At 42.1% G+C, this 21,518-nt stretch overlaps 1 protein-coding gene and 1 long non-coding RNA gene across 4 annotated transcripts in view; both read left to right on the forward strand.

The window, feature by feature from the left end:
* Window positions 1-21,518, forward strand: part of LOC134392314 (uncharacterized) — a 401,291-nt gene that overhangs the window by 279,402 nt on the left and 100,371 nt on the right. The gene's annotated exons all lie outside the window — the stretch shown is intronic.
* Window positions 1-21,518, forward strand: part of CACNB4 (calcium voltage-gated channel auxiliary subunit beta 4) — a 165,204-nt gene that overhangs the window by 81,507 nt on the left and 62,179 nt on the right. The gene's annotated exons all lie outside the window — the stretch shown is intronic.

The following is a 21,518-nucleotide window of genomic DNA, read 5'->3' on the forward strand; positions in this document are numbered from 1 at the left end:
GCTTTGACCAACTCCAGCCTGCCCCCACAAATGTAAATTTAAGGAGCAGGGCTTCCTGCTAGGCCAGATGGTGGGGCATTCATATTGGCTTGCGCCCCAACATCTTTTCATAGAAATTAAATATTCCTCCCTTGTCAGCATTAAAAAAACATCGCTGGAAAACATTTCTGCTAAACCGTATGCCTGCGGTGGTCAGCTGTAGCTAACTTTTTCACCACAGAGAAACTTCACAACCCAAAGGATTATGCAACTCTACAAGGGGCTTAATTTTGTTGAAGGAGTTAGCAGTCATTGGTGCTGTTGGGAGTGCTACTGCACTCATGTCCTACTTGTGGGCTTCCTACAGGGAGTTGGTCGGCCACTATGTGCCCAGAATGCTGGACAAGACGAATTCTTGGTCCGTGATCCTTCAAGGCTCTTCTTATGGTCTTATTATGTTCGCTTGCGTAGAGTGGATTGCTTAGAAGCATATTATTCCATGGCTCCAGTCTGAGGTAGCTTCCTATGACCTGCAGGGCACAATTATTCAGTGGAATTGTAAAGCCAAAAATAGTATGAACAGTGCATATCTCAGTGATCTCCTTTGTTCCCGTGCCTTTTCATGACCTGTATGCAGTAAATAAGAACATTGAATCATTGGCAAGTTATTCCTAGGGAGGATGCACAAAAACACTCTCTCCGGGTTAAAAACTGCACGAAGCCTTGTAGCATCTTAAAGACTAACGGATTTGTTATGGCATAAGCTTTCATGGACTAGGCTACAGACTTCTTCGTTAAATTTATAAAGTGTTATCCTCTGTTGGCAAGTGTGTGTACATACATATACACACACATTCATGAGCATAAAGGAGGGGGAAATTGTAACTGATGGGGCCAAGCAGCCATGATATACAAAAAGTGCAGTCTGACAATTTTGTGTAAATCTCAAGATAAGCACAGTGATCACTCACAACAGCAGTAGTTGGCGATTACACAGTTTCCAAGGTTTGTTATATTAATTAACACCCAAAATCTGACAGTAAACCATTGTCTCTATTCAATCCTAAATGAATAGAATCAAACTTTTCAGTTAGTTCTAATTCGGTGATTTCAAACTAAAGTCTCCTTTCTAAGTGTCTTCATAGGAGAATGGCCACTTTCAGGTCAGCAGTGGAGTGTTCTCCCTCTGGTTTCTGAACATTGCCATTCTGATGTCAAGTTTGTGTCCGTTTATTCTTTTCCGTAGGCTGACCTGTTTGCCCTATGTAGAAAGCAAAATGGGCATTTCTGGTAGGTGTCAGTGGATTAGTTTTCTAAAACTCTCCTTGATTTTCTGGAATGGCTTTGAGCTGTGGAAAGGGGAAGCAGGAAAGGCCCATTGTCACAGTAGAAATAAGTCATTATATTTAAAACGTACAAGCATTTACAATGATGTATGTACCCAGTAGATCTATGTCATTTCTGGAGTAGTTGGCATCCTTATCTTGATCTGCCTAAAAAGCACTTGTGGGTGGAATTTAGAATTGCTTCCAATTACTTTATTCTGTCACATTAAGTAGTTTCTAATTTGTTCCATTATTAATGAAGCGGAGTTTGATTTTTCTTTAATTTATTACATTTTAGTGTGCCAAAAGTTAAGGAAATTGTGAAGTGTTCAAATATTTCAACAGTAACATTACAGTTGCCTTGTAAACATAATTTTAAAGTTTGCTAAATCAAGGTGAAATTTGAATTTTTACATATTTACAAAATAGCAGCAACCCTTTAAGATGGTGCTCTAAATGACTAGTTCCTAATATTCTCTCTCTCCCCCCACCCTCTCTCTATCTCTTTCTCTCTCTCTCTCTCTCTCTCTCTCTCACACACACACACACACACACACACACACAATTTCATCATAAATTCCTTGGGACAAAAAAATGTATTTTGGGGGGAAGTATAGGTCTTGAATTGCCTAAGTAATTTATTGTGAAACAATCCTGAAAGCATTTTATTTTAACTTTAAAAATAGCACGCTTTTCCCTCTTGAATTGACAGGGCTTGAACTAATCTTCAGTACATTATGTAGAGGAGTGTGTGTTTACTTCTTACTTGTTTTAATTGGTTGCATTTTTCCTGCCACAGTTACCAAGTCCATGTAGATTTAAAACAGGCTTCCCATTCCTGCTGACTGGCACTATATTGAACGAGCATCTGCGTTTCACCTTTTACTTTTTTTAAAAAAAATATGTGCTGCTTCTCTGCATCAAACTATCAGTAGCCTCACTGGGGTAGTGTGTGAAGTATGTAAACTCTTTCCTCCCTCCAGCCTCAGCTCTCTTGGCCAGATTACCACCATATTGTAGCTTAAAGGAAAAAATTAGAATAGGGAAAATTGCACAAAAGTGCACTAGTTAATGGTTGGGGCTGAGACCAGGATATGGAGCCATCTAGGGAACCCGAGGGATGGTTAGGGGTTCCTTAGGAGGGCTGGGCCTGAGGTTCTGCACCCGTAGTAGCTACGGACCCCTAAAAGGCAACTGCAAATGAGACCCCTACCACCACCTTGAGCCTTCTGATCCCTGCGGAGGGCTGGTGAGAAGGGCAAGAATTTGTCTCATTTGTGATGAACTTTGGGGAATTTTAGTGGGAGGATCTCCAGCTGTTCCTTCCTTTCTCCAAACAGCAGCACAAGGGAGAGAAGACTCCATCTCTCTCCCTCTCTCTCTCCCTCTCTCTTAATAGGTAGAGTTTTTTGTCACCTGTTCTGAGGCTCCTCCCACAGTCTCCCCCCCTCCCATATCTCAGGGCAAATGAGAGAAATCCTTGCCTCTCCTCCAGCCCCACTACATGCCAGAGGACTTGGGGAGAGGGGAAGGAGTTGGTGTTGAAGACAAGCAGAGGCTGCATAGTAAGTCAAGCCAATATTTGTGGAAGCCTGCTCTTTAAGATACAAAACATTTACAAACCATTTAAAAATGTAATAATAAGTCAGGATCTTGACTTGATCTTTTCCACTGTTGGATACAGCATCCAAATGTGGGGTGCCCCATAGATTGTCACTGAACCCTACATTCCCATAAGAAGTGCCTTATATTTACTGTGAAGATATAACCTGAGTGAAGAAGTAAGTCTGTACTTAATTTTTGGCTAGGGACCTTTGGTGAGGTCTTCAGCAAGACCTTGTGGTTGATGGGCAACAGCAAAGCAGCCAAAAAAATAAAAATAAAGTCTCTCTCAAGTAATTCCTGCCTAAATATAACCCTTCACTGCTGAAAGCAACAGGCCTCTGTGCAACAAACAGAACTTGGCTGCCCACCAGGTTCCTTTAGTAAAGGATTACAAAGTGTGTGCTATTCAAACCATTCCTGCTGTGAAAGTGGGCGGCCTGTTTCAGTGCTGCGATATCTGTCAGTGCTCTAAGATTCTGGGTACTGTTTGTATTTCTGTTTCAAAATTGCATGGTGAAGCCTGGGATAATATTTTGCTAATGGCTGGATAGCTCTTCAAGCCACCCAGTTTATTTGAACACATTTAGGGACTGTTGTTAAATTAGATGTACGCCAAGCTGTTAAGAAGCTCTCATCATGTTCTAAGCTGGTTTTATGGGGTTTTTGTTTTGTTTTAAAGAAGCAGCCGACCTGCATTCACAGTTCATTTTAAAGCTTTGATGAGGTTCAAATTCTCACTCAGTTATGGAGTTCATTACATGACCTTGGACCAATCACGTTCTCTTAGCTTAATGTATGCGACAGGGTTGTTTTTAAGATAAACCAATGGAGAGGAGAACCATGTATGCCATCTTGAGCTTCTCAGAGGAAACACAGGATGATGATGATGATGATGATGATGATGATGATGATGATGATGATGATTCTGGCAGGAATAGACTATATGGACAGACACTATACAGCTTTAAAAATAATTCACCAACTGGGTATCAATTTCAACCTCATCAAACAACCATACTATGCATACACATGTGAAACAATCTTGGGAAATGCAGATCATAAAATATACTGGGACAGAACAATTCATACGGACAAGACAATACCTTGCAATCGATCAGACATAACAGTTATAGACAAAAAAACCCCACTTACCTCATCGACATAGCAATACCTAAGGACAACAATGTTGTAGAAAATGAAGAAGAAAAGACAAAAGAATATACACCACTGGCTATGGAAGTTAAAGAACTATGGCAACAGAAAAAGCTCACAATTATTCCTTTAGTAACATCAGTCACTGGCATCACATCAAAAAAACTTCAGAAACTGGGCCTACCAAAATACATGCATGTTTAATCTCATGTTCAGTCCCTGGAATCTCTAAGTAGGGCTAGGAAAGACTCCTGTCTGGAAACCTTGCCTGAACATAACCTGATCTTGGACTGGATTCTGACTACTCTTTGGCACATTCCTGAACCCAGTATTGTTTGACCCAGTTTCTGATGGAAACTTTTGCCTTTTGACTGTGGACTGTTTATTGACATTTCCAGCCTGCTTCTCTCGCTAACACCAGTGATTTATGACATAGAGGTATAATGAAACATTTTTAGATTAGTTTCTCATTGATAAACCAGAAGTAGAAACAAGTTAAGAGGTGCTAGTGAAAAGTGACTGTAACAAGCTTTTACTCCATTTTGTTCCATGGCTAATGTTTGCAGGGAAATCGTATTTTATACCCTTTCTGAATGCTAGTTTGCTAGTTTGTTGTACTAGATTTTTCTGCACTTGTCAATTGCTTCATTTGTTCAGTGGTAGCAGTATGCTGAATCTGTGAGTATGGATATGAGAAAGGTGATGGAGAAAGAGTGTTAAATGTTACAAATCATAGAACAGTAGAGTTGGAAGGGGCCTGTAAGGCCATCGAGTCCAACCACCTGCTCAATGCAGAAATCCACCTTAAAGCATACCTGACAGATGGCTGTCAACTCCAGCTGCCTTTTGAATGCCTCTAGTGTGGAAGAGCCCACTACCTCCCTAGGTCATTGGTTCCATTGCCATACTGCTATAACAGTCAGGAAGTTTTTCCTGATGTCCAGCCAGAATCTAGCTTCCTGTAATTTGATCCCATTATTCTGTGTCCTGCACTCTGGGAGGATTGAGAAGAATCCTGGCCCACCTCTGTGTGACAATCTTTCAAGTATCTGAAGATGCTGTCATGTCTCCCGTCAGTCTTCTTTGAGGGCAAATCGAGATGTTCATCAGATAGTCAGTACTGCGCCATGCATAGCCAGCCTCACAGATTTCCACTACATTTAAGAGCACAAGAATTGCCACGCCGGATCAGACCAAAGTCTCATCTTGTCCTGCGTTCTGTTCCTACAATGGTCAACTAGTTGCCCCAGTGGGAAGTCCACAGCGCCCTCACATTCACATCCCCCAGCACTGATGTTGAGAATCATCCTGCCACTGAGATTGTAGATAATATATAGCCATCATTACTAGTAGTCATTGATAGCCTTATCCTCCATGAATTGGTCCCATCCTCTTTTAAAACCATCCAAATTGATGACCATCATGACATCTTGTGGTAGTGAATTCCATAGTTTAACTATTTGCAGTGTGAAGAAATAGTTCCTTTTATCTGTCCTAAATCTCCCACCAAGGTGATCCCGGGTTCTAGTATTTGAATATTTATACACTTCTACATCACTCCTCAGTAATCTATACTGAGCAAAGATAGGGGTCAGGGCAGAGTTAATATAGCATCCTTATTTGGAACAAAATTCCATCGAAAACTGTTGGAATCTGCTTCCAGGTGAAGTGGTTAAGATCCAGTAGAGGTAGGAATATCAGAGAAATCTGTAACAGAATCAAATGAGTTCAGATTTTTATGAATTCAACCTGCAAATACTATTGTGGAAGGGCTTTTCCTGAGTCGCATGGATCCTGCAGACTTGTGGACCTTCCTCCCCCCCCCCCCACTTTCTGGAATTTTACACAGATTTAATCATAGAAAAATCTGTAAATTAAAAAAGCACCAACCAAAAACGGGCATTTCCCACATAGGCTAAAGCATGAACATGCACATTTTGGGAGGATTTTCACTGGGGGTGGGGGGATGGGGAAGACACCTGACAATCATGCAAATGTAGATGCAACAGATTTTACAAAATTCTTAAGTAGAGGTCAAAGGAAGTACTTGATACTTTTCAGTTGCTTTGCTTTTTAAAAGCTTGGTGTAGATTTTTTCCCCAGCTCTCCTGGGAAACTGCTTGCATCAGATTTTATGGTGATAGAAAGTAATTCATTGTCTAATAAAAACCAACACCTGTTAACCTAAACGACTTTCTAGCTCTGCTGTCTGAGCCCTTCCGGGAATTTTGCATTATATGACAATCAAACCTTATTTCCCAACATTTTCAGAGGGAGAGGAAGCAGCAGCCAGGCATCCCTCCATCGCGCCTTGATCTGTATGAGGCTATTAGAGGGAGAGGGAGAGGAAGCAGCAGCTCTTCCACTGTGTTCAAGAGGTTCTGAATTTTGCAACTTAGTATTTAGTGCCTAAATTTGCTTTCCCCCCTCCTCCCTCCCAGTCCCCTTTAATTTTGTGTCATTTTTTTTAGATTTGTAAGCCTGTGGGAAGGGATTGTCTTAAAAAAAATTATAAGCCACCTTGAGAGCCTTTTTTGGCTTAAGTGCAGAATAAAAATGCTAAAATAAATAAATAAATGGCTTGCTTTAAGAGACATGCCAAATATATAACTATGTGCTTACATTATTCTATTCTATTGTGGAGGGGGGCATAGGTGAGGTTTGCATTCATAAAGTCCCAGATTCAGTCCCTCATGTTTCTATGTTAATGAATCTTGGGGCAGACCTGTGCCGGAGGTTTTTGAAAGCTGGTGTCAGTCAGAGAAAAGTGCATTGGCAGAGCCATATGCAGGTTCGTGGACACCCTGGGCCCCTTGTAAGCTTGCCAGGCAGCAGCAGGAGGCACTAACATCCCTTTCCTTCCCTCACTTTTTTTTATCTCAGTGGTGGGCCAGAAGCACTCAGAAGCAAAGCACTCAGAAGCAAACCATATTTAATTTTTCCAGAATTATTCTGGATAGGCAGGCTCAGAGGTATTGAAAGGGGTGTTGGCAAATGGTGTCGGCCTCAGTCTTCCCTCCAGGGTCCATGGGCCCCAGCTTTTGCCCCATCATCTCAGTGGGCATGACTCAGTGGGCATGTCTACACCATGCCTTATCCTGGGAATCGCCCTGTGAACATCCCTGTGCATCTACAATGATGCACAGGGGATCCCACGGGAAGGGAGGGAAGATCCCTCTATTTCCCCAGGATAACTAGGATGTCTTTTAGCCCGATTTTTCCTGCAGTCTCAGGATCGTCCCTAGACTGTGGGAGGTCTGGGCGGCCGTCCTGGTTTTGTCCCAGCTCCACGCGAGTAAACGCGATGAGCCAGGAACGGGGCATAGAGCTCTTCAGGAGCTCCATGCCCATCGGGGGTGGGGAGGGGAGCGTGTTTGTTTTTTGTTTTTTTACCTTTTAATTTTCGCTTGAGCACAAGTGTACTCCAGCTCTTCTTGTTTGTAAAAAAAAAAAAAACCCGCCACCTCAACAGGCACGATGCCAGGGACATCGCGCGGCCCATGTGGACTGAGGGGGAGGATCTTATGATCAGCATATTGCGAGATCCTTCCCCTCCCCCCCCCTGGTGTAGACATGCCCAGTGTTTCATTGGCTGATGGAAAGGGTCAGGGTGCACTTTTCCCTTCCTTCTACAATCCCAGGGCTACAGGCAGTTGGAATAGCTGAGTGGGTTTTTTTCTGATAGGAAGAGGAAGTGAGCTCACTGCAGCTGCTCCTTCTCTGGCCAATGGATGGGCTAGGTTGGTCTCCCTCTTGTCTTGATAATGTGTCTGTGAAGCAAGGGGATTAGGCCTCCCTGGGGCTCTACAAAGCTTTTCACAGTCTAGCTCCTTCCTGTCTTTCCTCTCTCATCTCACACTATTTTCCCGCTCGTGCTCTTCGCTCCTCTGATGCCATGTTTCTTACCTGCCCAAGGGCCTCTACTTCCCTTGCTCGGCTTCGTCCATTTTCTTCCGCTGCCCCTTAGGCCTGGAACGCTCTTCCAGAACATTTGCGAACTACAAGTTCAATCGCAGTTTTTAAAGCTCAGCTAAAAACGTTTCCTTTTTCTAAAGCTTTTAAAACTTGATTTGATCTTACTTTTATACTGTTAGTTTTACTCTACCCTGTGCCTGTTTGGTGCATTCTCTTCCCCTTCTTATTGTTTTATTATGATTCTATTAGAATGTAAGCCTATGCAGCAGGGTTTCACTATTTTATTGTTTTACTCTGTACAGCACCATGTACACTGATGGTGCTATATAAATAATAATAATAATAATAACAACAACAACAACAACAACAACAACAGCCAGAGTAGTGTTCTTCCCTTCTGGTCCTCAGTCCTATTCTGTTAGAGCTGAGAGATCTTTTTCTTTTTGTTCTGCTGTTTGTGAAATGTCCACTCTTGTATTTTTTGTCTGTTCTTGCTTGTCCCTTTATGAGCAGATGCCTGATCTTTTTTCAATCACTGTCCATGTGTATTATAAAGGGGAAAGCAGCACACATTCATATATACAAATTTCCTTGTGAATTTTTGCACCCATTTTTTTCATCACTGTGTGCACGCATGTCAAGGAAAACCATCAGTGTTTGTCTGCAGGTGCATTTTACATGAGTGTGTTTTTATTTTGCTGCAAGGACGTGGGCCAGGTAACCTATGCTTGGGAATAACCTGAGGGATCTATTGTTGAGCTGAGCTATTTGATCCAAAGCAATTGTTCTTGAAATAAATGCAGCCTGTTTGAAATGAATGGCGTTTAGGGAAGCTGAGTGTTGTTACTTCCCATGCCAATGTCTTCTGCTGCTTTCTTTTCTCTCTTGCCCTCTTCCCTCAGAGTATTTGAAGTCTGTGGGTAACCACATAAATATAGCTAAGGCAAAAGGAATTTTGTAATAACTGAAATCATTATTATTACAGGTAGCAGTTGTGAATGGCTGATGGATATTTTTAGTAACTTCTCCCCAAAGATGCTAAGATAGAGCATCTAAATGAAAGCTCTTCAAATAATAACGTGCAGCAACAAAATGTATAATGTCAAGGGGAGGGGGGGAATGGGACGATGAAAAGAAATCCTTGAATAATTGCCCTATTTTCTAATAATTAGTATTCACAAAAGGAAAACATGCTCTGTCACCTAGTAATTTTCAAATTACTGAGATACCTAATGAACTGCCTTAATAAGATTACCAAACATATAGAAGGAACTAATTAGCAAGCATTTAATTCTGAAAGCACAGCTCAATGTAAAAAGGTTATGCAGCTGGCTTTGTCTATAATATGTGTGCATGTGTGACAAAATGCGTATTTTTTCCCCGTTGGAGACTCAAAGTTGGTTCAGAATGGTGCTTGGACTTTGAAGGGTGTGCTTGGGGAAGAGAAAAACATTTGAATACCTATGATTAATGGGTGTGGCGGGGAGATCCTGCTGAGTCGTCATCTCCCAAAGTAGCTTTGCTTAGCCTTATGCTTTCTTTAGTGTCCTGTTACAGTCGCTGGCTGTAATGTGTTGTATGCCTCTGGAGAGTACTCCATGCACATTTATATCATCAGTTCATGAAAATATGAGCTCAACTTGCTAAACACTGGACTCTACTGCCCCCCTTCATAACATTGAATGGTAGTGATGCTACCATTGTGGTGCCAAGTTTTTAATAAGAGCAGTGGTGGGCAACTTGTGTCCCTCCAGATGTTTTGGCCTACCACTCCCATCGGCCCCCTGGTCAGCATAGCTAATAATGAGGATTGATGGGAGTTGCCGGCCAAAACATCTGGAGAGCCACCAAGGCTGGCACTGCCATAGAGGCAGCTCAGGCGGCGGCCTAGAGTGCCAAGCAAAGGAGAGCGCCGAACGGTGCACCTGGAAGTTGCTCTCCTAGAGCGGCTTCTGGGCACGCTGTTCCAAAGCCGCCACCGCCCCGGTCGCCCCCAACCCCAGCGTCCTGGCTCCGAAGCCAGCGCCCGGCCGGCAGCCGCTCCTGGCTTCGAAGCCAGGACGCTGGGGTTGAGGGGGGGGGGGACTTCAGAATGGCGCGCCCAGAAGCCACTTCCGGGCACGCCGCTTCAAAGCCTCCGCCCCAACCCCCAACCCCAGCGTCCTGGCTTCGAAGCCAGGATGCTGGGGTTGGGGGGCAGCTTCAGAACGGTGCGCCCAGAAGCCACTTCCGGGCGCGCCGCTTAGAAGCCTCTGCCCCGGCCGACCCCCAAACCCAGCATCCTGGCTTCAAAGCCAGGATGCTGGGGTTGGGGGGCAGGGCAGCAGCTTCAGAATGGCGCGCCTGGAAGCCATTTCCAGGTGCACCTCTTTGAAGCCTCCGCCCCGCCCCCCCAACCCCAGTGTCAGAGAGGGTGCAGGGCGGCTTTAGTACAGCGCGCCTGCCTAGGGCGCAAAATAGTCTGACGCCGGCCCTGAGAGCCACACGTTGCCATCCTGTATAATAAGGAACGTGTGTAGCCAACCTCAGAGTGGTGGAGGGTTTGCCTCGATGCAAGTCCTTGTCTCATTTTCACATGCAGATGTTTGGTCACCCTCCCCCAGCTGTATTAGGAAGCAACTACCTACCAAAGCAGGAAGAGAGGAAGTTCAGCCATTCTGCACTTGTTTTCTTGAAGCTCTCTATTGGCAGGCATCATAGTCATTCATTGGTCAGTTGTAGCCAATTCAGATAATCGACAGAAACAGAAGCCACAGAGGCCAGGAGATTGGTAGCATGCCTTTGTACTTGGCACTGCTATAGGCTAAGGAGACCTGCAAAGAGGCTATGACTGGCAAGAGACTGGTCCCATATGAAATACAGAGTGCTTTCAACTTCTGCTGAACGGCAATAAGAATCAAGGGCTTTTTGCTTCTTGCCGTATTTGTTTCCAACTTTTTAGTGCTACGTCTGTTTTAAATTTAACAGAAAGTGGCCTGGAAAGTCATTCCTTGTTAATGGGGAAAAGCACAAAGTTCTTTCTAAATATATCCGCTTAATTATGTATTTATCTTTTCTAGAAATTTAGTGACTCATTAAAGTGCCATTCGGTCTGAAGAGTGGCTCTATAAAGATGGCATCATGTGGTCTCACGTCTGTTGTTTCCCAGTGATGTTCCTATTAAATGCACTCAAATTTTAAAGACATTTCTTGTTAACAGAGAAACTTAACCTGAGATTGGAAAGTCAAGCTTCTGTTTTCTTGTATACGGTGCAATGTGCAATAATAGAGACTGGAACAGAATAAAGCTGCTTACTGAATTCGAGGCACAATAAGCACCCTCAGTTGTCATCACCACCAGTCATTATAGCAGGCTGTAACAGAGAGAAATGGAAGTGGGAAAGAGAGCCATTCTACTAGCGCTGCTTGAAAGACTTAATTTTCTCTCCTCTCCTCTTCCCTCCCTATTCCTTTTTCCTTGTATGTCATGTCTTTTAGATTGTAAGCCCCTGGGTGGGAGCACTCTCCTTTAATTGATTGTTTGTAAGCTGCTCTGGAAGCTGTTTTGGCTGAGGAGCAGGGAAATAAAATACTCTAAATAAATAAATTAGAGCATAACAAAGCAGAGGACAGAATGCTGCCACCCTCAGGTTCTGCATTACACCGTCTCTTTCCCCTGCCTTTTTGTTTTTGTTTTTTTGTTCTACACAGACCAGTGCTATATAATGTTCACAAAGCAACAACTGTGTGCTAGGTTCTGTAATATGTAATATTATTCAGAGCAAGCCTGCACAGCTTATAAACCACCCAATTGATGGCCACCACATATGTAACATGTATGTAACAGGGCAAGAAGGCATTGTCAAGCACCTGGCAGGCTAGAATGTAAAAGTGTGTAGGCTGTGATTGTCTTGTTGGGTCATAAGTATTGTGAGATGAGTCTCATTTTAGTTGCTTTCTGCTATATGTGATTTGTTAGGTGGTATCCTTGTGTGTTGGTTTATTAATCTATTGCATTGAGTAACATGGTTCCTGGAAGGTGGCATACAAGTTTCTACCATAAACAAATAAATAAAACATATCACTCTCTACATGTGTAGCATGTAACCTTTCTTCTAGATGTTCAGAATGTAGAGTTTTCCAACTAATGAGGAACTCATTTCCTTTTGTCAAGCCTTCAAGATTTTGAGAAATCTCACCAGCACCATAACAATATCTTTTGTTTAGGTTGCTGAATTAAACTGTCTTTTGTCTATCCAGCTTCTGTATTTTTCCCTTAGTTGGTAGCACTTGGATCTTCCCCCCATCTCCAGTACTAACAATTTCCCCCAAGCTACGTGCAATGTTCCTGTAGATTCACTGCTCACCTCAGAAAACACGTAAGATAATATTTTAAAGGCCATCTGAGGACTTCTTACTCACTGTTCTAAAATGAAATTTTATGTTTTCTTGCTTCTTGCTTCTAAATATCAACTCTCTTGCAGGAAACCAGCAATGTAACTAATTGCTAGAATCTTGATTTGGAACCAGTGTTGTATTTATTATTATTATTATTATTATTATGATTATTATTATTATTATTATTTATTTATTTATATAGCACCATCAATGTACATGGTGCTGTACAGATAACACAGTAAATAGCAAGACCCTGCCGCATAGGCTTACAATCTAATAAGTTGTAGTAAACAATAAAGAGGGAAGGAGAATGCAAACAGGCACAGGGAAGTGTAAACAGGCACCGTGTAGGGTGAAGCTAACAGTATAGAGTCAGAACAAACTCAATATTTGAAGGCTATAGGGAAAAGAAAAGTTTTTAGCTGAGTTTTAAAAGCAGTGATTGAGTTTGTAGTTCTCAAGTGTTCTGGAAGAGAGTTCCAGGCGTAAGGGGCAGCAGAAGAAAAAGGACGAAGCCGAGTAAGGGAAGTGGAGGTCCTTGGGCAGGCGAGAAGCATGGCATCAGAGGAGCGGAGAGCACGAGCGGGGCGATCAACGAAACGGGCCTTTTTGATTAGTAGAGATGATGACATCATCTGTCAATCCCTTACATTTCCATGTTTCCTCTCAGTTTACCTGCAGTCCTCATAGTAGCTGGGGGCGGGAGGGAAGAAATAGATTTCCCTAGCAATAATATATTGTTGTGGATTATCCCTGTTTTAATGCAAAATATTTTGGGGAGGCTCAGTCTTGAATGGCCAAAGCCTAGAGCGGGTCTGAGAGGGCTGCTGTACATGTTCCCGGAAGTGTGGGAACGCGTACAGCAGCCCCCACCCCCGGCCACGCTCTGGCCTTCTGCTGCTGTCTGGGAAGTCTCGCCGAAAGTCTCACAGGACCTCCTACTGCAAAGATGGCCGAACTGCCGGGGAAAGAAGATCATACCCCCGCCAACTGTGGGCTGGACGCCCCCGTTTCTCCGGTAAGTTGGGCCCCAGCTCCTGTTGGACTGATTTCCCTGGAGGTTTCCGGAAATCCCCGGTGCCTATGGTCAGCCTAGGAGATCTCTTGAACAAATGCTGATGCTGGGCGTAGTCTTTGTTATTGTATTGTCATGAGTTTAATTTATTGCTTTCTGCTGACAGTTGATTGTTGAGTTTGAGGAGTCCCTGACTGCAAATGGGTAGTCGATACTTTTTAATAGTGTATTTTAAGCCATTATAGAGAGAAGATTTAGGGCTCCATCTAACATGGGAGCAGACTTCAGCTCCCACAACAGGATGTCTTGCTCTCCTTCCCCCACGTCTGCCCCAAAGACTTATCTGACCCTCCAGAGCGGATTTGCGGGGGTGGGGTGATTAATACTACCAGCAATTTTCGTTCCACTGGTGGAACAGAAAGAGTTAGATATAACCCTTAGAATGCAATTCTGTGGATGTTTCTCTGAAGTAAGTCCTGCTTGTTCAGTGGGGCTTTCATCTTAGTGATCATAGCCTTAAGGCGCAATCCTATGCAGAGTTAGATGGATAAAAAGCCATACAACTCCCAGCATTCCCCTAATCTGGATTGGAACCATGGCTAGTAGGGGAGCTTTACTTAGAGTTAAAATGAAAAGAAGATGCTGCTTGACACACAATGTCTGTTTTGGCCCACAGTGCCATATACTATAATCACCTGAGGTGCTGGATACCACATTATATCAGGACAAGAGTGTTTCACTTTAAGTTGGAGCTGACAGATATGTGTTGAGCAATGATGCCATTTAATTGATAGAGACCTTAACCTGTTTGGGCATGACTGCTCTATGGAATAATACTTTTCAGGTTGTGCCTGCTTTATGTGTTGCAATGTCACCTTTGGACACAATTTGATCTAATTCTGAATTAGAGTATTTTCCATTTATTTATTTCATTTCATTTCTATACCACATAATAGCTGAAGCTGTCTGGGCGGTTCACAAAAAATAATACTATTATATTAATCATGGATATTGTAGCAGTATAGAAGCTATGTATTATTACTAGATTTAAAACACAACACACCTTGTATTTGTGCCTATGGCAGACAGAGCAGAAAGAAGAAATTGTCAGCCAGTACATTTAGTGCAGGTCATTTTAGGCAAGTTGCCCTATCAGAGTTACTATTTTTGAAGTTCTTTCATGCTGTTTGTAGAGATAAAGTTCAGATCACTGGAACAACAATGGTGAAAGAATAAGTACTTTGAAACAGTGTCAGTCGAGAAGAGAATGTCTTTATCTGAAATGGCTGTAACATGGTCTATGTAATCTCAACCATGTGATGGTGAAAATGTTGAGAGATAAAGTATGTCAGTGTGTGTGTGTTTGAGCAGCAGCGGCATAGTTAGACTGTCTGGTTATATTCTCCAGCTTAAGATGAAGGAATTGCAGAAACCACCCTGGCCTGTAACTGGAACAAAAAATTATATCAAATATGTTATTTGTGTGTGTGTGTGTCTGTGTGTGTGTGTGTGTGTGTGTGTGTGTGTGTGTGTGTGTGTGTGTGTAAAATGGCATCTTATAGTGATGTAATTGCTATGGGTCTAAAAGTACCTGGGAGATGCTGAGTGCTTCCAAGCCTGGGATAAGATGAGAAGCTGATTCTTTCCTTCCTAAGTCCTCCAGAAGGACTGGCTGTTAACTCCTGCTGGGTTGACAGGCACTCAGAAGTGATAAGCGATTCTCACCACTTCTGAGTACAGCCTGAGGTGAGTGAATGAACCTGCCCTTCCAGAGGACTGGGAGATGGACAGAATAAGGCTGGAAGACTGAGGTCTTTTGAACCATGTCCCAGCCAAGGGCTTTAGCTAGGGTGACCATATGAAAAGGAGGACAGGGCTCCTGTATCTTTAATACTTGTTTAGAGCAGATGTCATTTATATATATACAGCACCTGGTGATATTCCCTCTTCATCACAACAGTTAAAGCTGCAGGAGCCCTGCCCTCTTGACCAGATACAAAAGAGGGCAGGGATCCTGCAGTTTAAACTGTTGTGATGAAGAGGGAATCTCACCCAGGTGCTGCATTCCTACAAATAACACCTGCTGAAATTCCCTTTTCTAGACATCTGTTAAAGATACAGGAGTACTGTCCTCCTTTTCATGTGATCACCCTAGCCATAGGTGAAAAACTTACAGCTCTTCCTGCATGTGCCAGATGAATGGTGAAGAGAGATGACAGGGGTCTGAGCCACATATAAAGGGCAAGACCAGCCAAAATGTGTGACTCCTTATATGGCTGTAGATCACAGATGGGCAACTTGTGGCCTTTCAGATGTTTTGGCCTACAACTCCCATAAACTCTCACCATTGGCTATACTGGCTAGGGCTGATAGGAGCTGCAGGCCAAAGCACCCGTACCGTAAAAGCAAAGTGCTGGCCCAACACATGTTGGTAGGAAAAAAAGATAGAGGAATTCCAGATGCGAAAAGAAGATTTATTTGTAGGCCCAACATTTTTCAGAAATCCTTCCTCAGGGTCACTAAATAACATATCTGCAGATATGTGGATGAACGCATAAACAATTGTAATACAGTCTCCTGCTAAACAGTATTAAAATAAAATTGTTGCAGTTGTTTTCATTGAAAAAGGTCTGTTTTAACCTGCAACACAATATATTATTTATATATATTAAAATTAACAATATTGTTAGTTAACAAAACAAACATTGTTTAAAAGACAAAACATCTAAGAATTAACCAGCCCTTAAAAATTAATTACAAATTACAGCAGCACTCTAATGGTGCTGCCCTGCTAGAAGCAACACTTTAAAAAGTCTTGCTTTACCATTCAGACTCCAATTCCTGTCTTTGTCTGTGCTCCCTCATATTGTCGCCTGAAGCAGGTCGCTTCACCCTGTTGCATGGCAGGGTTGGCCCTGATAATGGAGTACCTGAGGATTGTTACAAGTCATGTTTCATTCCTCATCCCCTTCCTTGGTATCAATTCTAATATTTTGGCCTTGTCAATTGACAGCTGGAGGAATTAGCCAACTCTACTTGAAAAGAAAGTATTTATGGGCCTGATTTAATAATGAATGAAAACATTTTAAACAAGAAGCATTTTCCCCTGATTTCCCTCCCCCCTCAACGGATGTTCCCATGAAATAAATGTACTTCGGAAGTTGGCACTGAATGCTAATAATAGGCATCTTTCTATAATTGTGTATTATCCTAGAAATTGTGTTTTTTTTAAACTCTTGTACTAATGTGAATGTTGGCTGATGAGTCTTTTACTAGAATCATCATGTGTGTTCATTATTCTTCTAGAAAGGCCTTTCATATCGTTTTTAGACCTACTAAAGGAGAGTGGTCTTCTGATACTCCTTGGTGTCTTCATTACTAGCAACCACTGAAGCATCTGCATTGGTACTAAGCCACTCATTGATGGGGCTAGGTTGGTTATGTGGGTAATATTAATGGAATTGTTGAAGCCAGCAGTTTTACAGCAAACACCAAGTAGGTCTCTGATATAAAAGACAATTGATTATGTGGGAGATCCAGTAAGGAAAACCTGGCCTGAAGTTAAATATTTATAGGGTCTGTTAAGACTTTAGAAAGGGTCTAATGCAGTGGGTAGACTCTTAGTTTGAAACATAGCTTAAGACCCTAATGTACTTGATTCAGGTAGTACTCATTGAGCTATAGCACACCATATATCATATAAAGCCTGCACATAAAATTTTGACTGGAAGAAAAGAACACCTTTACTCATAGGACAAAGAAATCAATTGAAAACATGTGCAGGTCGATATAGCCAGAAAGTATTTAAGCCATAAATGTTGGTAAGAAATTATTCCTGGTGTCATCCCACTGGAAATTTTATTGAGGCACCCACCTACGATTCTGCCTCTTTTTGTGGCAAACCTGATGCCCCAGAGAGAGGAGGAACTTCCATCAACTCCAATTGGTTTCTAGGGGAATGATTTCAGGCCATCTATGTCCAACAGAAGTAGTTGCGTGGTACAATTGCTCCTTCAGGCGTGACACAGTGCTGTGATGCCAGACAAACGTAGATGTACCTGCATATTTGACTGGCTGTTTTATGCATCAGCATAAGAATTATAATCTCCATAAAGTTTGTGATACATGAAATGTATGATAAATTATGCAATTATTTATTATAAATAAGAATCTTCTGCCTCAAACCTAGTGACTGAGTTGTTTTTTATTCCACAACTGAGGGAATATTCCACTTCTGAATCTGTAACATCTTTCCTACAAGAAAACCATTCAGTGTTCATTTTAACTCCTCAGGGTTCAGACGGCAAACACAAGTCCTTTTCAGATGTTCATGTTGGGATAAAATGAACACTCATGGAGCCGATGGGGTGTGTGTGTGTGTGTGTGTGTGTGTGTGGGAGGGAGGGAGTGGCACAGTGTGGCAGCAAGCCTTTGATCTATGTACATTTATTATCTGAAGGGAGCCACGTTTTTAACTGTGTACATTATTTATTGTTTTATACTGTTTAAATTGATTTTATCTGTATGCTGCCCAGAGCGGGATATAAATGTTTTAATAAATAAATAAATAAATAAATAAATAAATAAATAAATAAAATAAAATAACTCAGTATTTCCCATTCACATGTAGAGAGCCCTCTGTGTGTAGCTGTGTGTGTGAGACGGGCTTTGTTCAGGTGTTCTAATGAAAGTGTGTAGATGTCAGGCCCGATTTTCTGACACATCCTGCATGTCACTAAGAACAGCGAAATCCTTTATTACAGCAGATCAGGTTACAGAGACCAGCTTTCCAGGGATCGTAGCAACGCTTACATGGCCACAGCCCCAATAAATCAAATAGCATAAGCAAAAGGCTGTCAGCTTATTGCCTTGTTCAAGGGGAAGACCCAAGGCTAAAAGTCACACGGAGTTGCAGTTATAGTCCAAAGTCTAACAATACATTTTAAGTCAAGAGTCGTAACAGTACAGGGTTCAAGGCAGACAAGGGTCCAAGATTCACAATAAGTCCAGGCAAGAAAGCATTTCAGGAACTTACGAAGTTGTTCTCGGCAAAGGCTCTTAGATCTGTGCACCAGCTTAAATACAGGTGAGGGGCTGCTAAAGCCTTCCTTCTGACAATACATCATGACAGAAGAATCTGGCCTGTAAGGGAATACTATGTCAGAGGGCATTTCTGTTCAGGCCTTTTCAGTTGATTCCTCCCCTGAAGCCCCCCCCCCCCCTCTTCCCACAGAAGATATTTCGAGTTGTAAATCAGAGGTGTGGCTCAAGGCCAAATCTTGCAGTTGTGGCTGATATAGGTGCATTGCCCTACTTTGGGCTGCAATCAGATGGGAGGCCAGGCAGACTAGAGCTCTCAGGCTCTGAATTTCCCCTGATTGGAGTGGGTTCAAAGTCATTCTGCATCAGATTCTAATTCTAAAAATGTCAGACCCACAGTGGCACAGTGGCCCAACAGGGATGGATTTTTGTGCCATAATGCCACTCCTCTCTCTTACTCTCCCCACACATTAATTTTTACCACACATCATCATCTTAAAAGGGCTATACAGTTTTTGGTTTACAGAAAACTACTTGCCTCCTCTAGTATTTGATTTTTCATCTGCAGCAGTCCACCAAAAATGTTTTGGACTTTAGGGAGAAGGTGGCAAGATCTTCCTATAAATCAATTCTGTTTCTTTGTACATCTTCTGCTTTTACTTTGAAGTTCCTTCTTTCTTTGCCCTTACTCTGCACACCCACTTTAGCTTCCATTAGAATTTTCTCCATCTTGCTGATACCAAGATCTCTAGATAATGGCTTGCACTTATGATTGTTCACTCACGGTGGTACATGGGTCATTTACATAACGTTGTCAACCTCTGGTGACTCTCAGCATTTTTAAGCTTTATTCCACCGTTTTATAAATAGCCAAAAATGCAATAATGAATATAAACCACCATCAAAGAGGTGGTGTACTTCCGGATTCGTGCAGTATCGCAGCACCATCTACTGGCTGTATAAAGATATGGAACTTGCTCACAAAGGAAATGGGGGGAAAAGGGGCGGAAGTACATGTATTGTGCTGATCATAATTCTGCAAAGACTCCAGAAGACGAAGCCCCAGTAAGGGTGTAGGATTTTTGCTTCATTGTAGAGAAGCCCATTAATTTTTTGGTGGCTTTTCTAGAGCCAGTGTGGTGTAGTGGCTAAAGTGTTGGACTGGGAGTCGGGAGATCTGGGTTCTAGTCCCCACTTGGCCATGAAAACCCACTGGGTGACTGTGGGCTAGTCACAGACTCTTGGCCCAACCTACCTCACAGGGTTGTTGTGAGGATAAAATTGAGCCAAGGAGGAGGATTATGTACACCGCCTTGGGTTCCTTGGAGGAAAAAAGGATATTAGTGCAATAAATAAATAAATAAGACAACAGTTGTGTCAAGTTTGGAACTATATTTTCATTACTTTGCCACCCTGATAGCTTTTGGAACAACTTGTTTTCTCCTGTGTCAAGTTATTCTAAAAGTTATCACCTTCCTGAATAAAAGTGAAGCCATGTTGCAAACACATAGAGGTCTTTGTATGGCTTTAAAGGAAAACCAAACAATGCTTGCTTCATTTCATGCTCACATTTGAATCTTCTTGAATTCTGTACTACATGGATATCCAACCATGTGACGTGTAACAGGAATAAACAAGATTGCACAAAATGTGGAAATCAAAACCACTGCATTTCAGGTTGATTGAGGTAGAAGCCTTTAGCTCCCCATCCCTCAGCCACCTGGGATCTATAATGTAGCTGACGCTGTGTTCTAAAGGAGCATCTGACACAGCATCTCAGAAACGCCTTTCTAGAGAAACTTTCTGTATGGCTGATCTCTGCAACATAGCCATTGCCTTTTTATAGCAATGGGAAACATTTCCTTGTGTAATTTAATCTTAATGCATCTGCTTATTAGGAAGAGATGTGAAACATCCTAAAAACCTGAAGCCACTGAAAGGGGACAACCCAAATTTTTAAAGTATTCTTTTCCTGAACAAAATGGGAGGTTCTGAGAAAAAAAGGAAATATATGCATTACTTACTTATCAAATCTAAGCTTATATGCTACTGCTTGAAGACCAACAAATGTATTTTTAAAACATACATTGAAAGTGTATTGTTATATTTATGATATTTATAAATATAAATGTCTTTATTTTATTAAAACAGTCATTACAGACATTGCTAATTTTAGTGATGGAGGTGCTCCACCCTAAAGCGCATAGTTTTTACCTGTTGAGAAAAATAGGAAAAACGTCCTTCTCTTCTCCAATTCATCTGTTGCAGCAGTGAGAGCTTTTGTGTTACTTCCTTGTCCTTATATATTGTTGAGAGTGTTCTGCACGCTTTGTTTAAAGACGGTGTCACACTTTCAAACTTGTTCTTTACAAATGGTGAGATCAAACAGAGCAAGAGGAAAACCAGATTGTCTGTTTTGAGAGCTGGTGATATTGTTATGGGAAAGAGGTGTGAAAATGTCTGGCAAAATGAGCAATGGCAATGGGCTGGAAGAGTTAATGCAGGCAGAAATGATTGCCTTTAAAAGTGTCCCAGATTTTTCTTGCATCAAGAATCTAATCAGTCTGAGACTCCAAATAATATCTATGCACTAATTTGCTACCCAGTGTCAGGTGGCAGAGCTTCAGAGAAACAAAGTATATTGTTCGATAAGTGTCACAAAGGGAATTGCTGCACGTCAAGTACATCTTGGAAAATATAGACTTATATGTTGCCTTAATACATAAATTTTGTGTATGAAGAAGTGTTAGCATGTGGCTTTTCAGAGATGGAACTCTTCTTTTAAAAGATAAAATATCCCAAGGATCCTAGAGGCAAGCTATTCCAGAAAGCAGCTGCTTTAACTCCCTGGACTGTTGATGTTTGTTTTTGTTTTTAATTTAAAGCCGTGGATTTACCTTTCAGCAGCTTGCAGACGTTTTAAGTGCTGTGATTGGGGCGGCCTGCCTATTCCTGGAAAGGGAAGAAACATAATGCCTTTAGCCGTTTTCTAATGTCTGTGACGATGCTGTAGTATTGTCTAGTAGGTTCTCTTTCTCTAAAGAAAAAGCTGAATCCAAAAGACAAAATCATTTGACCCATAACTAGACATGCGGCTCTATACCCTTTTC

The sequence above is a fragment of the Elgaria multicarinata genome, chromosome 2 (assembly GCF_023053635.1).
Source record: "Elgaria multicarinata webbii isolate HBS135686 ecotype San Diego chromosome 2, rElgMul1.1.pri, whole genome shotgun sequence".
Taxonomy (NCBI): Eukaryota; Metazoa; Chordata; class Lepidosauria; order Squamata; family Anguidae; genus Elgaria; species Elgaria multicarinata.